The sequence below is a fragment of the Lepidochelys kempii genome, chromosome 12 (assembly GCF_965140285.1).
Source record: "Lepidochelys kempii isolate rLepKem1 chromosome 12, rLepKem1.hap1, whole genome shotgun sequence".
In the NCBI taxonomy this organism is placed as follows: Eukaryota; Metazoa; Chordata; order Testudines; family Cheloniidae; genus Lepidochelys; species Lepidochelys kempii.
In genome coordinates this window covers 24,396,240-24,418,080 of record NC_136391.1, presented here as the reverse complement: position 1 = coordinate 24,418,080, position 21,841 = coordinate 24,396,240, and the positions used below count along the sequence as shown (strand labels likewise).

The 21,841-nt window shown below is 44.7% G+C and overlaps 1 long non-coding RNA gene across 2 annotated transcripts in view; it reads left to right on the top strand.

Moving 5' to 3' along the window:
• Window positions 1–1,689: 1,689 nt before the first annotated feature.
• LOC140896295 (uncharacterized) overlaps window positions 1,690–21,841 on the top strand; it is a 60,627-nt gene continuing 40,475 nt past the window's right edge. For both annotated transcript variants that reach the window (XR_012154505.2, XR_012154506.2), the window contains exons 1-2: window positions 1,690–1,801; window positions 4,730–4,817. This is a non-coding gene — a long non-coding RNA (uncharacterized LOC140896295). The remainder of the gene's footprint in view (window positions 1,802–4,729; window positions 4,818–21,841) is intronic.

The following is a 21,841-nucleotide window of genomic DNA, read 5'->3' as shown; positions in this document are numbered from 1 at the left end:
CCAGAATGTGTATACAGTGTTTGGGATGTTTTCGTAAGTGACATATATGGGGTGAGACAATAGGCTGGATTTTTCAGATGGGTGCATGGGCCATTAGCAGCAGGGAACCATTAAGACTTAATGGGAATCGCACAACTAAAAACTTTGTGACACTGAGACGTTTCTTCACAGAAATAGCTGGAGTTTGGGATTTAGAGCCAACCACTCCTTGAAGCTTCAGGAAGTTAAAGAAAGCTGGATCCTGCCATCCCTCTGAAAGCAACACCTGACTACCAACCCTGGGGCTGGCCTCTTGTCAAGAAGGGGCTCAGGGTACAGGATACCACAGAGAATCTGAAACTGCAGGAGAGAAGTTGGGATTTATTGTTGACTATCAAGATAGGTTCTCAAACACTGGAGGACATAAAACTATTTCATAGGACAGCATAAATTACCATTTAAATAAAGTTGGCGATTTGGGTTACTCATTGGATCCCCAGTCACACTCAGCAGAAGGGGAGGAGGACTCTCAACCAAGCAGGAGTTTCTGAAAATCATAGCATGCTGCTCAGAAATTTCACTAACTCAGATAGTTCACAGCTACTTAGTTAAGCCGAGTCTTTTAAAAACTACAAATATCTTCACTAATCCACTTGGATGAAAGTGGCTATATTCAACTGCAAAGTATTACAATGAGAACTTTTTGGGGTGGGGGAATTTGGGGGGGGGTCAGTGAGGGGAGAAAGTGTTTCTACTTTGGTTTCAAAGTTCTCACCATATTGATCAATGACCCCCCCATCACACTAGTATGGGAGAGCCTCACAATCTTTAATGTATTTATCCTCACATCTTTGTGTATAGGGTACTATTATCCTGATGTTATAGAGGGGGAATTGAGGCACAGAGAGGCTATGGGACTTGCCCAAGGTGACTGGGTATGAGGACAGTGAACACTAAGCACAGGCTCTATCTCAGGTTTGAGCCCAAAGCTCCTTCCATCCACACACACATTCATCTGATGTGGGTCTGTAAGTATGCAGCTCCTAGGACTCTGTAAGGGGCGAGGGGCAGCCCTGCTGTGACTCTGGTCCAAACCCTGTCATTTTGCAGTGTGGGCACAAGGCAAACAATAGACCCAAGTCCAAAAGTCTTTGTAGTGCAGTGTGGACACATGAGCACGGTTGTGAGACTTGGGTCCAGCAATTGTAAACCCAGGTTTACATTGCATTGTGGACACTCAGGCATGGGCTTGAAAACATCAAGGCCACAAACCCAGGCCCCACACACCCAGGCTTAGTGTGCAGTGTCGACATTCCTACAGAAGAGTGTGGCAACTTGAGGAATTCAACTCAAGACTCCCAATTCCCAGATTAGTTTTCTAACCACTGGACATCCTTCCTCTAAATACAACATCAGGTTTGGTTTGGGGGAGAAGTGTGTGTCTACAAGGGGAAAGACTTTTTGAATAAATCAAAGAAACAAGAAAAACAAGTTGTTCACCCATTATAGTGCATCCAACCCAGAATATACAGTGACATAATCTACCCGCAAGGAATCTGTAATTAATGCAAATGATTACCCTTCACCATGAAGAATCTCAGATGATATTGACTGGTTAATAATCTATGTGAAACTTTCACCTTGTTTACTGAGTGGCTGATGCGTCAGAATGATAATTAGGGAATAGTTAACTGCAGGATAAACCAACCTTCAGCTAAGATGTATGCTACAACCACCCTGACAGATTTCAGCCACCACAAACAGCTGACAGCTGCGAAGCTTTAAAGTGAGGAGAATGAAGGCAGAGACAATAAAGGAGCAGGTAGGAAATATACCTTAGTGCAGTCAGCTGCAAAGAGATTCCTTATTTTGTGTTTGCAGTAGTCTGACTCCCCCATGCAGTGTGATTTACCATAAAACCTGACTGAGGGGTTGGTGTCCATAGGACCACAATCAAGGCGTACACAGCTTCTTGACAGACTGTCAGTTCTTCGGCTGTACTGAGAATCAGTAACAGCGGGGTTTTCAAAAGTGATGAGGGGCCTCCTGTCCACCAATTTCAATGGGAGCTAGGTGCCTAGGTACGTTTGAAAATCCCATTATAAGTCTAATCCAAAACTCACTGAAGTCAATGGAAAAACTCCCTTTGCCTCTAGTGGTTTTGGCTAGGCTCCTAAAACTCTGTGGTGCAGTTCCCATCTCTCCCATTGACCTCTTGGGCAATTTTGTCCTCAGGCCACAGTTTTCTAACATGGCCAGGCTGGGTGCCCAGACTTTGGGCCTGTTTTTGTTTTTTTTCGAGGTGCTAAGCACCCATCACTCCCATTGACTTCTGCTGGAGCTGTATGAGCTCAGCAACTCTGCAAATCAGACCCCAAACCAGCGCCCAACAACTAAGGAACACAAAACCGAAGGGCCACTTCTGCAAATGACCTTAACCTTTCTGTTGTCCACAAGGGCTGTCATTTACTGTAGTTGGGGGGCAAGCTGACTCCCCCCAGACCTGCCCCCACAACTTTTAGGAAGCAGCCTTGGGTGGCACATTTGGCCTGGCCCCCCTGCCTTTGCGATAGGGGGCAGCCAGGCCAAATGTGAGGGAATAGCATTGCCACTCCATGTGCCAGATTGCAACACCACTTGCTCGTGATGGAAGGGCAGCCAGACCAAATATGCCACTCTAGGTCTATGAAGAGGAGGGGTGGCAGATTGTATTGAGCAGCCCCTGGCACCCCTGTCCCCACCTGCCAACCAGCCAGGAGACAGCAGCAATGAGAGCCTGGGCCAGAGATGGGCACAGAGTGAGCCAGGCCCCAATCCCTGCTAAGGCCAGCCACTAGTTCAATGCCTTCCCCCAGGCCCACTGTCCTCACTGCTCCATGGGATAGGACTGGTCTGCCACCTCCTTGTCCCCCTCTAGGCTGGGACTGGCAAGCTAACCCTCATGAGCAGTCATGGTCTCAGCAGAGAAGCAGAAGTGGGGAAGCTGGCACAACTTCGTCCGCCCCCTTCCACGCTCCTGGAATTTTTCTGAGCTAACACCTCTCTTCTCCTGCTCTAAAATGGGGATAACAGTCACTACCTACTTCATGGGGTACTGTGAGGTTTCTTTAATTAATGCTTGCAAAGTGCTTGGAGGCCCTCAGATCTCTAGTGCCATAGGAGTGGTGGTATTATTGCTACTATTACTACTAATAATCTTAAATAATGGCTTTACTGAGTCAGGCAAACCCAACATGCCTAAAACCCTTGGCAGAGATGCACAGAAAACTAACCTGGACGGTGTGAAGAGTACGTGACTCAGTTACCAGAATCTGCTGTTTACAAGTGGCAGGGAAGAGTATATTTGCTCAAATGAAAAAAGGTCAAGGCAGAGCCCCATTGCTGTTGGTTAATCAGTAATCTAAAGTACAACACAGCTTTACTGTAACAAACCAAGCCAGTCACCTTCCACACCGCCGCCGCCATCATTTCAAACTGGGGATTCCAGACGAAAGTAACAATTTTTTAAAAAATCCGTATTCTCAGGTATTGGTATTTTCACCCTCTCCAAAGCCCAATTAAAGGGCTGGAGAGGGTGAAACAAAGCTGGAAGTTGGGGGAAGGGGGGGGGGCAGGGGGAAGAACCTTTATTTTTCTCTGTCATTGTTTAACTTAGCCGACCAAAGAATAAAATATAACATAGGACAGTGTTTCTTTCATGGGAAATTCTCTTTTGAAATCAAATTTGGACGCAGTGAGAGTGGATTCCGCACCACAACCGCGTTGTCTGAAGGCACAGCAGTTCTGAATCTGGCCAATGTACAGCCCCCTCCCACTAACTTATTGATGTGTAATTTACAAAGCCATCTACACCACCTCTGAACCTGGTCCATAGGTCGGGACCCTGGTTGGCAGTTAAAATTCAAATGTGAGCATTAGCGAGCACCCTTCTTTCCCATTATTAGATGTGGGGGGGTGGAGGGCCCCCCCGGAAACATGTGCTTCTGAATTGTCTTCTGCCAATGATTGTCTTCGGTCCCCAAGCAGTACTTCAGAAAGGAGCTGGAATGCTCACATTGTGGCCTCTGTGCAAGCTGCAGTTAGTATTCACTGGGAAAGGGTTTCCAGTTAATGATACACCCAAACCTGTTAACAAAAAAAGAACTGCTTGCGCCAGAGGTCCAGCTAGTCACTGCCTGTCATTTGCAACGCGAATGTTCATGCCTTTCAACTACGTTAGAGAGACAAGGTGGGTGAGGTAATATCTTTTATTGGACCAACTTCTGCTGGTGAGAGAGACCAGCTTTTGTCTAGCTCTAAAGCTTGTCTCTCTCACCAACAGAAGCTGGTCCACAAAAAAGATTTAACCTCACCCACCTTGTCGCTCTAATGTCCTGGGACCAGCACAGCTACAACGACACTGCACACTTCAATTACACTGGCATCTAAAGTATTGCAGCCCACACAACTAGTCCTCAGAATTTACACCGAAAGCAAGTGAGGGATGTGAAGTATCAGACAACAGTGTGATAACAGAGACAACAGAGAGCCAAAAAGCAGATATATTACAAGGATCCATCTCCTCCAGTGTGCACCTCTGGCTGATTGTGAGTAGTGGCCTGTTTCTCTCATTGACATAAGGCATAGAAGGCGGAAGTTACATACACAAACATTTGCAAATACATCAGTGCACAACACAGATCCATTCATGTCGTCACTTTTGAATCAGAAGCCATAGAGGTTACCAAACTACAGGTTTTACCTTTCCCAGGAAAACAATCACCAGAGCCAACGGTGGAGCATGCAGAAGAAAGCAGTGATGGGGCAGGAAGGAGGCTAACACGTCATGATCAGCACAGGTGAGCTTAGGGTCAGTCCCAATAAGTGCCCTACATTTTGGATATAGACCTGAAACTGGTCAGAATAACTTAAATATTTGAGGTTCCCCCCAACCCCAAGCTCTGCAATTCTCCCTCATAAGCCTCCAGCTCCATCGCCCTTCCCAAGCTGCCCCAGCTTCTTCCAAGCCTCAAGGTAGGTTAAGGGCTTGCTGGTGAATGGAGGCAAGGATTTCACTATATGGCAGCTCACATAGAATCATAGAATATCAGGGTTGGAAGGGACCTCAGGAGGTCATCTAGACCAACCCCCTGCTCAAAGCAGGACCAATCCCCAACTAAATCATCCCAGCCAGGACTTTGTCAAGCTTGACCTTAAAAACTTCTAGGGAAGGAGATTCCACCACCTCCCTAGGTAACACATTCCAGTGTTTCACCACCCTTATAGTGAAAAAGTTTTTCCTAATATCCAACCTAAATCTCCCCCACTGCAACTTGAGACCATTACTCCTTGTTCTGTCATCTGCTACCATTGAGAACAGTCTAGAGCCATCGTCTTTGGAACCCCCTTTCAGGTAGTTGAAAGCCGCTATCAAATCCCCCCTTGTTCTTCTCTTCTGAAGACTAAACATCCCCAGTTCCCCTCAGCCTCTCCTCATAAATCATGTGTTCCAGTCCCCTAATCATTTTTGTTGCCCTCCGCTGGACTCTTTTCCATTTTTCCACATCCTTCCTGTAGTTTGGGGCCCAAAACTGGACACAGTACTCCAGATGAGGCCTCACCAATGTCGAATAGAGGGGAACAATCATGTCCCTCGATCTGCTGGCAATGCCCCTACTTATACATCCCAAAATGCCATTGGCCTTCTTGGCAACAAGGGCACACTGTTGACTCATATCCAACTTCTCGTCCACTGTAACCCCTAGGTCCTTTTCTGCAGAATTGCTGCCGAGCCATTCGGTCCCTAGTCTGTAGGGGTGCATTGGATTCTTCCGTCCTAAGTGCAGGACTCTGCACTTGTCCTTGTTGAACCTCATCAGATTTCTTTTGACCCAATCCTCCAATTTGTCTAGGTCCCTCTGTATCCTATCCCTACCCTCCCGCGTATCTACCACTCCTCCCAGTTTAGTGTCATCTGCAAACTTGCTGAGGGTGCAATCCACACCATCCTCCAGATCATTTATGAAGATATTGAACAAAACTGGCCCCCAGTACCGACCCCTGGGGCACTCCACTTGATACTGGCTGCCAACTAGACATGGAGCCATTGATCACTACCCTTTGAGCCCGACAAGCTAGCCAGCTTTCTATCCACCTTATAGTCCATCCAGCCCATACTTCTTTAACTTGCTGGCAAGAATATTGTGGGAGACTGTGTCAAAAGCTTTGCTAAAGTCAAGGAACAACACGTCCACTGCTTTCCCTTCATCCACAGAGCCAGTTATCTCGTCATAGAAGGCAGTTAGATTAGTCAGGCATGACTTGCTCACTTTGGGGTCTGAGCTCCAGAGTGCCCTTTAAATTTCAAAGAGGCCAAGGACAAGGACTCACTGGGCCCTGCTGTACTGGAGTGTACATGTGGGCCATCCAGTTGTCCACAAATGGACGTGGAAGAGCCAACGTTGGCCTTCCAGTTGTCCCTGATGAGGCCACCCCAAAGCTGAAGGTGGGGAGATAGAAGGCTTCTGGCGTCCCTTTAAAAACAATACACCGTGAAGAAAGTGTGCAAGGGCCATTGAGGGCTCATCACACCAGGCCAGGCTAAGAAGGGAAGAAAGCCCATGTAGCTGGACTTTTACAAACCTCAGAAAGTGGCTTCTCTCCCAATTTCTCCTGGACTGCAGAAAAGGAGGGATTCGGAATCCATCACTAACTTACTGTCTGCCTAACTGGCGACATGCTGGTGTCATTGACATGAGGTAGGACCATGGTCAGGGGAAAGCAAGGGTGGCTGGTGCGTTCCTGTCACCTCCAGCTGCACTATTGGCCCCTTAGGACTACTGGCAGCCACTGCAAATTAAAATGGCCCCCAGGCTGGAGTATTTGTGCTGGAGAATTGGCCCAGCACTGCTTATGCAGAGCTAAGGGATTGCCAAGGAGACTGATGCCCACCTTTGCACAGTCCTCTCCTTGCACCAAAGTGTGCTGTGCTGAGGAGCTGGGCCAGCGCGTGCTGGTTTAAACGTCACTGAGAGGAGAGGTGAAATGCATTCCCACATCTCTGGTGCCTGGGTTTGGTGTGCAGTGGGACATGTCAGGGTTACCTGGATGACAAGCTGAGCAGTGAGTGTGCCTCGCTGGCAGCCTTTGCTGAACATAACGCCACATGTGAAGGCACATGCTCATTACTGACCATCACAGATATTCAGCCCCCAGCCCCACCCAAGGCCTGGTGGAAGAAAGGCTATGCCTGAACTCTCCCACAACCGTCTGTCAATTTTCCCCTAAAGTCATCATTGGTTTTCACTGGATGGCACAAGTGATACCATGCACACATCACCACGGATCAGAACACTGCCGTCACATTGCTGAAACCTGCAACCTACTACATCACACGAGTTAGTAATGTCAGTGCGCCTAAAGCTGAAACTTTGCCCCTGGCACGTATGTTGATGTACGAGGGACGACTCAGAAAATGACAGAGAATTCTGTGCATGTGTTTTTCCATAATTATTGTGCTTTGCTGCATCTTAGCATTTACTAGTGTATGAATTCAGAATTGGCTATTGCTTGAGTTTTAATGAAATCCTCGGCAGTTGACTTCCTCATCCATCAGCTTCATAGCCTCAATGGAGGCTATAAGTATGGCAAGCATCTACAGGATCACATTTCAACAGACATGGGCCCGAACTGCAACATTCAGATCGAGCACAGCCCCAAGAGTTAGAGGCCTTCGGATCCCTGGCTGTGATTCAGGCTTATCTCAAGTTCAGTGTATATGGGGACCTCCCTATTTGGAGGCCAAAACTGGAAGTGTTGATCAGCTGTAATTCCCCGTGCCTTCAGGCCTTGGCTACAGAATAGACAGAAGTTACAACTCTGAAACAGCCGATATGTCATTTGATCAACAGGCTTATGCTTGTTTTGACCATAGATATTGTGCATGCGCCCCAGCAGGGTGCAATGATTAGTGTCTGAGGATAAGAGGAACTGGGTATATAATATTCTGGTGAGAGTGAGTTACCGCTGTGCCAAGCCGCAGCAGAGTATATGGCTCTGTTGAGCTCAGGAAGCCCCATGTGTATTGTTCAAGATGGAAGCTATCACAAGAGCCCAAGTGTGACCTTGTTGCAGAGCAGAAGATAAGAAATATGGACTCAGGTTTGTCTAAGTGCCAAATTCTGGGGGGTTTGCTCATTTTTCGCCTTGTTCTTTCTCATTCTCGTTTCATTTTTGAGCTAGTCAAGGGAAAGAGGGAAGAAAGAGTCATCAACTCCTCTCCATAGGGTGGTGAGTGTGTAAATGTCTGTTCTTCCCTCTACTCCCTGCATCGTAGGGCGAGAAGAGAAGGAACCCTTGAGACATTTATGGTGAGTGACTTGGCCTGTGATTTCTGCCTGATAGTGTTTGCTATATGTTTGCGTTCCTTCAGAACTGAGAGTGCCAAGTGGTTCTGAAGGAACGCATAAGGTGTGCATATCGCTATAGTAGAAGTTGAAATGTAACTTGGAAAGGTTACTGAAGACACTAGCAGCTGAATGAAAGTTAGGAACAAATTTTGTACCAAATGCTGAAAAGCAAAAAGAGGTATTTCGTACATTTGATCCAGAGCAGAATTATCTATTTCTGTGATAGGAAAAACAACTTTGTGCAGCAAAGATGGCAAATGGTCACCCTCTGAGACAAACTTTGTGAACTTTTATGACTTTGCACCTGTTGGAAGTTTGACATTTCCTCAGAGAAATGGCCCAATTTGTGCACTTTTTGTGGCAAAATAAGAGTTTTCTTTTTCTGAAACTGCCTTTCATTTTCCTGAGAAAATACAAATTAAGAACGTGAAATATTTTGGTTTCCTGAGATTCTCCAGGATGATTTTTCACCACTTTTACAAAGACCAAGATTTTTCTTTGGGTAGTTTCAGAGGGTACATATGTCCTGATGAGTGTTAGAGAGGGGACTCAGGGGAAATTAATGTGGTTTTAGGGGTTCTCTGTTTTCTACAGAAAAATTAACAATATACATTTTTCACAGTTGCTTCTTAAATGACCCCTTCCCTAGTTTAGAACATATATTAAGCGGTGCATTAAAAACTCCACATTTTTATGCTCAAAGAGATGTGTGCACAAGTTGGGTAACTGAATAGGTGTAGAGCCCTGCAAATTTGGAGTTATCTGCTTTATATTTGCAGATATCCGTGGACCATGTTTGCAGCTTGTGAATCTGATGCAGATACAAATTTTGTATCTGCCCAGGGCTCTAAAAATGTGATTACTTGTGGGTGAAATAACAAATTTTGTGCCTGCAAATGCCTCTTTGAGAGCAAACTTGGCTACTGTTTGGTGCTTCTTTGAAAAATTGACACTAACTGAAATAATCCTCCTCAAAGACACCTAAAATGGATACTGACGGCTTTGATGGAATAATGCACGCTACAGGGGTGTGATTTCCTAAAGAACACAAACATGTTGCTCGTTAATTGGTTGTTATAGACCCTGCTGGTGTGCACGAGGGACCTGTTAGTATGCACCAGCAGTCTACACAGATCAATTAATATGTGGTATGTTAGTGCACTTTAGAAATCACACCCACATTGAACACATCACCTCACTGTGTAGACATACCCTAATATCGCACCAAGAGTTTTAAAAAGTTTCCCTGTCCAGGCAATGTATGTATAAGGATGTTTTTCTAGGCAGCCTCAGTATGAGTGAGGAGTGCTCTACAATGCTGGATGAGTTAACGTGTTGTTATTCTTACCAAGCATGACAACTACTGTCAAAAAATCAAGTGCAACCTGTTCTAATGTAAACTAATTTCAGATTGCCCCTGGCGATCCCAGCAACCTCACCAAGCCAATTTTTTTGCCAATTTCCCTGCCGCCCTTTTTTTTTTAAATGAGATGTGTTCTCTGTTTTAAGTCAGGGCATTTCCTCTTCTCCATCTGACAGTACCACCCATTACCTATTCTGAGACATGCTGTGCACCTCCTCCCACGCATTATAATTAGTAGATTGAAGCTTCAGGGAGGTTTTTCCAAGGGAATCAGCTAGTGCAGGATTTAGCCAAAAGCCTATTCAGAAGGGCATCCCCACATAATCACTAAGCAACAGAGCCCTGTACTCTGCAGTGGGTCCCGATTTGTATCTAGGGGCAATTCCAGATACAGGTAATTACCTACAAAGCACTGTATTGCCTTGACCCAGGTAGCTCTAAGGTTGTCCTTTCTCCAATGGTTTAACGTAGTAGTTTTGGTGAACTAAGCGCTTACTGCCATCTGTTCCTAGGTCTGAGCAAATGGAGACAAATAGAGACGCATTCTCTAGTGAGAGGCCTGGAGCTCTGAACTTTACCCCAGAGCCCAAGTAGGAAGCAACTATGCTTGTAATTTGGAGGTGCTAAGTAGGATAGCTTTGGGTGGGGAGCGTTGGAGGAGCAATAGGCTGGTTAGCTGAACATAGCTCCTAGATGGGTGTGTTTGCTGGGTGTGCTATAAATTACTAGATGCACAACTGCATTAAAAGGAGGTTTTTCTTGTAGCACCTGCACAGGCTGCTAGTGCTCTGCTAAGGCTACAGAGGCATTTGTATGCAAAATAAGATGCTGGGCTAAAACTGAACAGACGTGAGTTCACCCAGACGTTAACTTTGGACTGCTGGGGGTGTTTTAAAATTTAAAATTTACAATCACTTTGGCCATTCAGGGCCAACTTTTTGGCTCCATTAACACAAACACAACTCTTGCAGATGGAAGGCCTGATGCCGGCCTCATTCTGCCTGCTTTGTGCTGTTCTGGCAGCACGACGCAAGCAGAAAGCCAGTTTAGCAGGCCACTTGGGGCTCCAACTCGAACCAGGACTTGAATTGGCTCCTGCTCTCCCAAGCGTTGGAGGGCAGTAAAGGTGGTGTGAAGGCTCCTTACCCCTTAGCTCATCACGGGTGAGTACTGAGCCATAGTATCCCTTTGTACACAGTGAAGACTGCCTGTGCAATGCACATGGGTATGTGAGCACACAAGCTAACTCCCTGAGATACGTATACAAATGCAGCTTTGTGCTAGAGATGGGCCATAGGCTCCTGTTTGGCCCTGGATGTAAAGTAGCAGACCAGAAGCCAGCGTGTGACGTAAAGACTGAATTAGGGTTTGGGTTTAGATGCCAACCATTCCAAAGCTCATGAGCTATTTTCACAAGATTTTAGGCCAAAGTGGTAGATTCATTAGAGAGCATCTAAACGCACTCGATTTCTACCATTTTAGTCTGAAATCTCACAAATATGACTGGTCTTGTGAGACTTTGAGCATAGCCAAACTGGAACCATAAAACTGGACCTTTCCAATAGTGGATCTGACCCAAAGGGGAAGGTTTGGATCCGAGGAGTCATATCAGAAATGCCCACAGTCCTTTCGAGGGGCATTTTTCTGTGCACAAAAATGGCGGCCTATTTTGTGGTTGTATGAAAGGAGGTCAGCTGCAACTCTGACCATGAAAAATAAAACCTTGAAGAGAAAAAAAAAAACCCACCCTCTTTACTAGCCTGCACTTGTATTGCACCAAATTCTCTCATGTTGAAAAAAAAGTACGAAGTGGGAAGTCATTGGCTGGCGATAGCATCTGGATAATTGCTTCCATTATTTTTCAATGAAAATTAAATCCAGCCAGGTATCCCACTTTGATCAATAGCTGCCATGTGGACAGCTGCTTTACAAAATAGCTATTATAACATTAGGCTGTGTTGCCTCTCTGTTAATGCTCTGGCTAAGCCATCTCAGCAGGGGACAGACCACTTGTGAGGGGTTTATGTGAGGCTCCTAGCAATGGATCCTGTGCTGGGGTAGGTGATTTCTGACAGACAGTAGGCAAAGCAGGTCAGAAACAGTATAACCAGAACACGTCTGTGCCCTCCCAGGTTGGAGGTCCCTGCTTCCCAAGCCTAGCCTTCTAGCCTCCCATTGTTGCCAGTTCATGACCCTGGCCTCAAGCCAGCAACCAGCAGGGTCAGTGGGCCAGTAGGGACTTGGGGGCCAGTGGCCAAGAGTAGAGGGCAGTAGAGTGCATTGTTGCCAGCCGACTAAGAAGGGACAAACTCTGGCACTGGGAGTGGGGCTCAAGGCTAGGGACTTGGATGGTATTTCATTAATTTGAGAGGAGGGGGGTGGAGAAGGAGCTGGGGCTCCTGCTAGCGGCTGAGGAAAGACAGAAAGGGCCCGCTCCTAAGTGAAGAGCACTTGTCTGTAAAGTGGGTGGATGGTTAAGTCAATATAAGTGCTTAAACATTTGCCAAAATACACGTTTACACAATGGACTATAATAGTCAATTGAGTTTCCCTAGGGATAAATTTGGCCCAGAGAGTCTAAGTATAACATCAAGAGGCTCTAGACACTACAGTCATAGTATGGTTTGAGAGCCAGCCAGTATGTGTCAGGGTCCAGAGTAAAGGCAAAGGAGTCTGCTTTTCACCCACTGCTCCAAACTGGCACACTCCCCTGCCCACCTGAACTCTGCTCCAATTGCAGGGGCCTTGCTTGATCCACTGGGCCCATTCCCAGCCAAGAAAGTTCCTGCAAGCCCTATAAATCACTCCCTTTCCATGGAAGGCAGGACTCTGGAAATGTTTGTTCAGCGCAATGATGGACAGACTCCATGGGGGGATTTATAGGGGCTTGCTGAGCTGGGATAAGGCTTGGCAGATGAGGTATGTCCCCTGTAACTGTAGTTGGACCTTGTAATTGCAAGTGAGGGGGAAGGCGAGATGGTTCCAAGGAGCGCGTTAACAACTGTACTTGCTACTTGAATACTTGTGCAGACAGTATTTGGCAAGTCCTACTAACTAGAGGAAGCCTACATTATCTAGTCATCTTTCAATGTAACCATGTTCATGTGATTCAGCAGACATAGTTTTGTTATGGATTTATAGTTCTAGTTAGCAAAGTATCAAAAAGGCATTTATTGGTGATACAATGAAATGGAAGGGGACGAAAGGTGGTTAATTTATTACCAACACTCCTCATTTCATTTACGTTTTCCAACAAGGCGTTTTCACATGCTCTTTATGTAAAGGCCAAAATGATCTCGTACATGTAGGACCACCTTTAAGACTTTTCAGCCACCTTGTTGAGATAGAGAGCAGTCCAGCTACACAGATTCCTTTTATACCATTCCCACACAGGCCAGCAAAAGGAGACCAAGGAATTGCTTCTAAATTGTCTCATGAATCCAGGGACTCACAAAAGCTAGTCAGTGTCCCATTTCTGATCTTCGGGGTTTTTGATTTCCCAGTTTAGCGAAATGAAATGATCCCCTTCTCATATTCTACCATATCTTGAAAACCATACATTTTCTGTGGAGGAAAGTTCTATGCTTGTACCAATTTTAGCTTCTGAAAGTGTTAAAACATAAGATTATCTTGTATGTATCTGACAAATCACCAGGGCAGAATGCTACCTTCCAGCAGTGCCAGAAGTTAATTTTGTAGACTTTTGGTTGGAAGCTAAGCAAAGCATTTTAATGGGACTACTCATGGGCTTAATTTTAAGCACATGCTTAAGTGCTTTACCAAATCAGGGTCTACTATGCCACTGTTTGTTGTTTAATTTGTTCTGAGGCAACATTTGGGCTCATAGGGAGAGCCATCTAATCATGGTAAATTTGCCATATACCCAGCCAACCATGTGTATCTGCATATTTAACATTAGCTGGAGCTTCACTAGTTAGTTCATACTTGTAGGGTCCATAGGGCTAGTACGTGCACACCTGGTCATTGATGCATTACTGAAGTATGACATACTGAGTCACACTCCTGTTTTCTTGACAACTACACAACTCATTTTGTTATTTGCTTATTATGCACCTACTGTCAAGAGGCTTGGTGTCCAGTTTGGAATCTGTCAAGAAAGTAAAACACTCACCTGTTCATCTTCATTGTATCTATTAGGGTCTCTCATTGATGTCATGTCTGAAAGCTGCTGAATCACGTCCATTCATTGGTAATTATGTGCTATTATGCATTGGAGGTTCCAGTGTTTGCCATTATAGCACTAAACATGCAACTTATTTTTGAGAATAATTGCAAGGTAAATGCACCATTTCTTGATGCCTCTCTCTGAGGCTCACCATAGTGCTATTCACTTAACTCATTTTATGATTAGTCTGTTGATCTTTTTGTTACAAATAGTTTTTAACTATCGTGCCTCAGATTGTCTTTATACCTCTTCGCTCCTATCTCTCAGCTGCTATTCCTTGCATTCACTCTAGCTAAAAGATAGAACAGTGACATTTGGCAGCTCTGATGTTAAGGTGATTCACAACCAGTAACCAGTGTTTATTTCTGTCTTTACCTCTCTTCCTGGGTTAGTCAGTTTGTTGAATACACAACCTTCCTTGTTGTGATATATAGGGTCCTATTAAGAAGGTTTCCAAAACCGCTTGTGGGCTGATCACAACGGATCATTTTTAGCCTCTCTTAACTTCAAGGTATAATTGTTTCCTTTTACAATAAAGATCTCACTACGGCAAGAAATCTTAGCAGTTCTGAACTCTCCCCTATCCTTCGTATGTACATTTTTTTCATATTGGAAAGAGAATAAAATGGATAAAAGAGGTTGATTCAGAGCATTCAAAATAAAGTTTCCACCAGAGCATCTTTTTACATATGGTCTGAGTGCTCAGCTGTCCTTCTAATAGCGTGAGCATCCCCATCTCCCTTTCCCTCTAGAAAAAAACCTAGACATGAGCCTAGAATCAACCACCCAGCTTCAAATCCTCCCCAAACCATGGGCAAGTTCAGCTCAGTGAGAGCTGTAAGGGAGTTTTGTGGCTTGGCCTCCTTCTCCGAAAAAGCAAATGACATTCAAGACATCACACTGAAGTTAGCTAAAGCCTGAAGTCCTTATTTAGCCAAAGCTACCACTGAGATCAATGGGCTTTTATTTATGGATTAGATGATTTATCAAACTATTGTTATAAAATCAGTTGCGCAGTCAATCCCATTATCTATCTAAGTGTAAATTCCATTTTCATATACTCATCAGTGGGTCTTCTGCCTATGTTAGGATCAGGCCTGGAGTACATCACTGTAGCTAGTAAAGAAGAAAGCAGTGAAGGAGCAACTATGTATAAAAAAAGTGAATTCATCTTGCTGTAGCTGTGGCTGGCATACAGTAACCTTTAAAAAAGTAAAGTTGACATGGAGTGTAAATAAGTGAACAAATGTGTTGTACTTTCTGGATTAACAGAGCGAATAGAGCAGATACAGCACTGTAGAAAGGGAAAATCAATACAGAAATATTCAATCGGTGTTACTCTTTAACATAGTAACTTCATTGCCTTTAACATCAATGGTATCCATTTGGGAGAAGCAAAATACCAATTAATGGTGATGATGTTGCCTGAAAGGTATTCTGACAAGGTTAGTGACAGCCATGTCAGACAATGCCGTGTTTGTGAAAGGAACAAGACATAATAACAACAAAGCACTTGTTTAAAGTATATTGTCATCTACCTGATCTTTGAGGATCTCCGTGTACTGACTCAGTTACTGGAACTGCCCCTCTTTTACATCTATACTGGTGTTCTAGGGCCTAGTTTCCCTTTTTGAAGGCATTAATCTTCAATATCACAGTGTGCACCTGGTGAAAGGGAAACAGGAAAATTATTGCAATTTGCCTCCCATGGTTGCTGGATAAAGATTTCTCCCTGTATAGTGTAAATCATTTACATGTTAACAAGCATTTAGCATCTATAATCGACTCAAAATATTAGACTGTGATTTCAAAGGCATCTAAAGAAGTGAAGTGTTTAGTTCGCACTGAAATTCAATATGATTTCAGCACCTTCCTTCGCCATATTTACTACCTGCATTTTTAAAGTGTCCATCATCAGAATTTCTGAGTGCCTACACAAAATAATACATATTTTACAAATAATTTAGGGGGATTATTTACAGGAAGGGGAATTAATATAACACACAGATCCTCCTCACAGCAAGTTGCTAGAAAAGGGGGCTGTAAACCACGACTCGTGAGTTCTATTCTTGACTCTCACATTATCTGACTTTGTGATCACTATATTTCTCGCCCCCTTCTTCTCTGGGGGTGAAATTTACCCTGTTCTGATGTCCAGAGCAAGAGCTGTATAGCACTTGGGGTCTGCTTAAACCCTAGTTTAAGGATTTAAGGGCTGCATGAGCCTTGTGTGAGCCCTCTGCATAGGGGTGAATTCCCCCATGGACAGTCCCATTGGAGTCACTGGAAGTACTTGTATGCGAAAGGTACATTTTGGCCTCCAGGCCCAAATCCTCAATGATATTTAGGCACCTAACTCACACTGATTTCAATGAAGTCAGTGGGAGTTTGGCACCTAAGTACCTTTGAGGATCTGAGACAGAAGGCTTTTTCCTATAAATCTATGTATCAAATGGGCATCATATACAGACCCCATAGAGCTATAACAAGTTCATATTTGGAACCACCATGAGCTCTTTGGATCAAAGGCACCATGTACAGTAAATAGAAAGCAGTAAAGTTCTGGAGTTCCAGGCTTTAAAACAAATGATTGAGAGGGTAGTAGGAAAAGATTTGTATATCTGCAGGTCTTGTGTCAAATTTCCCTACACAAATGTGGGCGTCACAGTGATGTATGTGATAAACGAAAATGAATGCAGCCATATCCTGTACAGAGTACAATGTGTATATTGCCACACATTCTGCTTCTGCTTTGGCAGTCCAGCTGGAACTGTTCATGTGAGTACCTCCTGTGTCATTCATTTCCAGCTATATCCCCTTTAGCTTTACTACGGTGGTGTGAAAACGCTTTTATTCTTATACAACCAGTGCATTGCACAATTAAGCCACATTATTTCAGCACACTCTTTCTCCTGCAGTATTGGTCATAGTTTGAACAAAAATGCACATGAACTCTACTAGTGTGCTAGCGTATTGGTTATACAAGGGGCCGACCCCGCATTGGCTTGGGCAGAGCAAAAGCAGGCTAGGGGAAATGTCTCACACTGCAGCTGGGCAAGGGACAGGGAAGACTGTTTCTGGGCCAGATGGAGCTACACCGATTTACACTTACAGTGGTTTAGCCCCCTTAGAGTCCTGTCACAAAACCCTTTGGGCCTAATTCTGCCCCTCCTGAAATCAGTGGCAAAAGCCACGTTGACTGCAATGGGAGCAGAATTGGGACTCTTCATAATTAGAGGTTTATGGCTAAATAGCCTATTGTGTATCGCCGGTGCGCTCAATGCTCTGTGTCCAGGGGAAGCTTTGGCTGCTGCTTTTATGCTCAGTAGAAAATGGATTAAAATGAGTTGTTTGAATTTCAGTTGGTTGTGTATGTGGCAATCTAATGGCATGTGTAGTGTGACATGATCCATTCGGTAGCAAAAAATGCAGGTAATACTATACAATTGCTGAGATGTTATCACTTTATGATGAAGCATTGTCCTGCTAATGTGTATGTGTATTTGCATTATTGGGGGGGGGGGAGAAATCCCTGAAACCACATGTTTGAAGAATTTTGTATCACATAAAAACATTTAGAAATATTTATATAAGATGATTTTATCAACAGCTTTTTTTAAAGCTTGATAATTATATTTTCAATCAATTCCTACTTTTATAATCAATTGTATTTTCTATTAGCACCATCGAATTCACACTGGCATCAAGGGAAGTTTGACTACTGACTTCAGTTAGGAGCTGGGATGAGACCCTATCTTACCAAATGCCTTTCCATTATATATTTTTAAAAGATGTTGCTAAACAACATTTCTAAATAAATCTTCATGTGTACAACACCATCATGCTTAGAATATATGTTGTAATAAGATCTGATCCAGCAAAACACTTAAGCAGATTAATAGTCCTATTGAACTGGACTACTCAGAAGCTTAATTTTTAAGAATGTGCAATGCACTTAGGTGCAGAAAGTTAAGTACATAATGGCTTGATTCTTCACTCAGAGGCATTTTATACTTAATTGGAGTTGGACTTTGTGAGAATTATTCCTGATTTGTAGTGGAGTAAGCAAGAAGAGACTCTGGACTTGTGAGTCTTATTGTCTATTAAAATGAGTGATGAAGCTCATTGGAACAACTGGAAAGAAGCTTGGCACATGATATTGCTCCTCTATCACCATTCCCTGCTTCGTTCCTCAGCCACTTTGCAGAGTCTTTCATTTCAGTGGGAGTTAGGATCCTAAATACCTTTTGTGGATCTGAGCCTCAGAAAGTCCATGTGTCCCTGGAAAAACAATCCTGTGGTTTCCCATTTATTATATACAGGTATTTGATTAGGAAGAGTAAAATTTTCCCTAGTGTGGCTCCAGGATGCAAGAACCTTCTAGTCACTTAAGCTCCACCATAGGGCAGAACAGCTGAGTGGGATGTCTGGGAAGGTGTAAGGATGCTGGTTCTGGTGGGACCCAACGGAGAGTGCCAATTCAGGACAAACTGATTAAAGTAGGGCAAGGCAGTGATTTCTGTGCACACCAAGGCAAAACAAACCAGCCAGACAGAGAGGCCTTTGGTTTTACCCCACTGACTAACCACAAGTCACACAAGCAATTCCCTTAGACACTCCAGTTTCCCAGTATCACCACCAGTGCCACTTGTTATGGGGATGAATGGTTATGAAAACCAATACCCCAGTAAAAGAAAAAAAGGTTCTCCTGATCCCAAAGGACCAAGCCTCAGACCCAGGTCAATATACAAATCAGATCTTACCCAAAAATCACGGTGTTGCCAATCCTTTAGAATCTAAAATCTAAAGGTTTATTCATAAAAAGAAAAAGATATAGGTGAGAGCTAGAATTGGTTAAATGGAATCAATTACGTACAATAATGCCAAAGTTCTTGGTTCAGGCTTGCAGCAGTGATAGAATAAACTGCAGGTTCAAATCAAGTCTCTGGAGTACATCCATAAGCTGGGATGGGTCTTTCAGTCCTTGGTTCAAAGCTTCAGTGTAGCAAAGTCCCTCCAGAGGTATGAAGCAGGATTGAAGATCAGATGGAGGAGCCGCAGCAGCTTTTTACATTTTCTCTCCATGTGGTTTTTCTTTCTTTGTCCCAAAGACAAGCGGTCCATCACATGGCCTGGAAAAACCTCAGAGTTCTGTTCTTAGGCAGGTCCCTGCATACCTTGCTGAGTCACAAGGTGTGTCTGCCTTCTCTCAATGGGTCAGTTGTATATCTGATAGTCCTTAATGGGCCATCAAGCAGGCTAGGCAGAGCTGACACCAACTTGTCTGGGGTGTCACCCAGAAGCATAGCATAAATTAGAAATACAGACAGTATAGAGCCAATATTCATAAATTCAACTACAAAAATGATACACACATACAGACAGCAAAATCATAAGCAGCAAACCATAACCTTGTCTTAGACACCTTATTTGACTCCCTTTATACAAGATTTGGTGCCACTACAGGACCTTGGTTGCAACAATGATCAATACGGTCCCCGATTATGCCAATAACGTCACAGAAGGGTGGTCATTGGACCGGGCCATAAACAGGATAATTGATTATGCAAGTAGCTTAGAAAGGCTGAACTCACTGTTAGACCTGTAGACCCTGAGTAGGAGGGTGGATTTGGCTTCCACATCCTCCCCATGTTTTACTTGCACAGTGCCTGATCATCAGGTTTTATGCAGTGAAGTGAATTGCACCCTGAATTATAGGGTTTCACTCCTGCAGAGCTACAAAATGATTGCATTAAACACCATTGAGAAATCTCCAGCACAAAACTCATCTCCCAATGGCAAGAAGCTGTTGTTATTTTACCTTCTAGCAACATGTAATACAGTGAAAGAAATGTTTCAGAGCAGCAGCCGTGTTAGTCTGTATCCTCAAAAAGAAAAGGAGGACTTGTGGCACCTTAGAGACTAACCAATTTATTTGAGCATAAGCTTTCGTGAGCTACAGCTCACTTCATCGGATGCATTCAGTGGAGCTGTAGCTCACAAAAGCTTATGCTCAAATAGATTTGTTAGTCTCTAAGGGTATGTCTACACTACGAAATTAGGTCGAATTTATAGAAGTCAGTTTTTTAGAAATCATTTTTATATAGTTGATTGTGTGTCCCCCCCACACAAAAAGCTCTAAGTGCATTAAGTGCATTAACTCGGCGGAGTGCTTCCACAGTACCAAGGCTAGCATCGACTTCCGGAGAGTTGCACTGTGGGTAGCTATCCCACAGTTCCCGCAGTCTCCGCTGCCCATTGGAATTCTGGGTTGAGATCCCAATGCCTGATGGGCGGGTGGTTCTGGGTACATGTCATCAGGCCGTCCCTCCCTCCCTCCCTCCCTCTGTGAAAGCAACGGCAGACAATCGTTTCGTGCCTTTTTTCCTGAGTTACCTGTGCAGACGCCATACCACGGCAAGCATGGAGCCCGCTCAGCTCACTGTCACCGTATGTCTCCTGGGTGCTGGCAGACGTGGTACTGCACTGCTACAGCAACCCATTACCTTGTGGCAGCAGATGGTGCAATAGGCTTGAAAACCACCCTCATCATGTCCGAGGTGCTCCTGGCTGCCTCGGTAAGGTCGGTCAGGAGCGCCTGGGCAGATATGGGTGCAGGGACTAAATTAGGAGTGACTCGACCAGGTCATTCTCTTTAGTCCTGCAGGCAGTCCTATTGTACCATCTTATGGTGAGCAGGCAGGAGATGTGGATGGCTAGCAGTCCTTCTGCACCGTCTGCTGCCAGCCAAAGATGTAAAAGATAGATGGAGTGGATCAAAACAAGAAATAGACCAGATTTGTTTTGTATTCATTTGCTCCTCCCTCCCTCCATGAAGTCCAGCCTGAAATACTAGAGGGAGGGATAGATTAGTGGGTTGAGCATTGGCCTGCTAAACCCAGAGTTTTGAGTTCAATCCTTGAGGGGGCCATTCTGTGTGACAGTTGTTTTTGTTTCTCCTTGAGGTAAAGCCACCCCCTTTGTTGATTTTAATTCACTGTAAGCCAACCCTGTAAGCCATGTCGTCAGTCACCCCTCCCTCAGTCAGAGCAACGGCAGACAATTGTTCCGCGCCTTTTTTCTGTGCAGATGCCATACCACAGCAAGCATGGAGCCCGCTCAGATCACTTTGGCAATTAGGAGCACATTAAACACCACGTGCATTATCCAGCAGTATATGCAGCCCCAGAACCTGGCAAAGCAAAACCGGGCGAGTAGGCGATGGCAGCATGGTGACAAGAGTGATGAGGACATGGACACAGACTTCTCTCAAAGCACGGGCCCTGGCAATGTGGGCACCATGGTGCAAATGGGGCAGGTTCATGCCGTGGAATGCTGATTCTGGGCCCGGAAAACAAGCACAGACTGGTGGGACCGCATAGTGTTGTAGGTCTGGGACAATTCCCAGTGGCTGCGAAACTTTTGCATGCGTAAGGGCACTTTCATGGAACTTTGTGACTTGCTTTCCCCTTCCTTGAAGTGCATGAATACCAAGATGAGAGCAGCCCTCACAGTTGAGAAGCGAGTGGTGATAGCCCTGTGGAAGCTTGCAATGCCAGACAGCTACCGGTCAGTTGGGAATCAATTTGGAGTGGGCAAATCTACTGTGGGGGCTGCTGTGATCGCAATCAAACGAAATCAAAGATCTGCTGATATCAAGGCTAGTGATCCTGGGAAATGTGCAGGTCATAGTGGATGGCTTTGCTGCAATGGGATTCCCTAACTGTGGTGGGGCAATAGACGGAACCCATATCCCTATCTTGACACCGGAGCACCAAGCTGCCGAGTACATAAACCTCAAGGGGTACTTTTCAATAGTGCTGCAAGCACTGGTGGATCATAAGGGACAGTTCACCAACATCAACGTGGGATGGCCGGGAAAGGTACATGACGCTCGCATCTTCAGGAACCCTGGTCTGTTCCAAA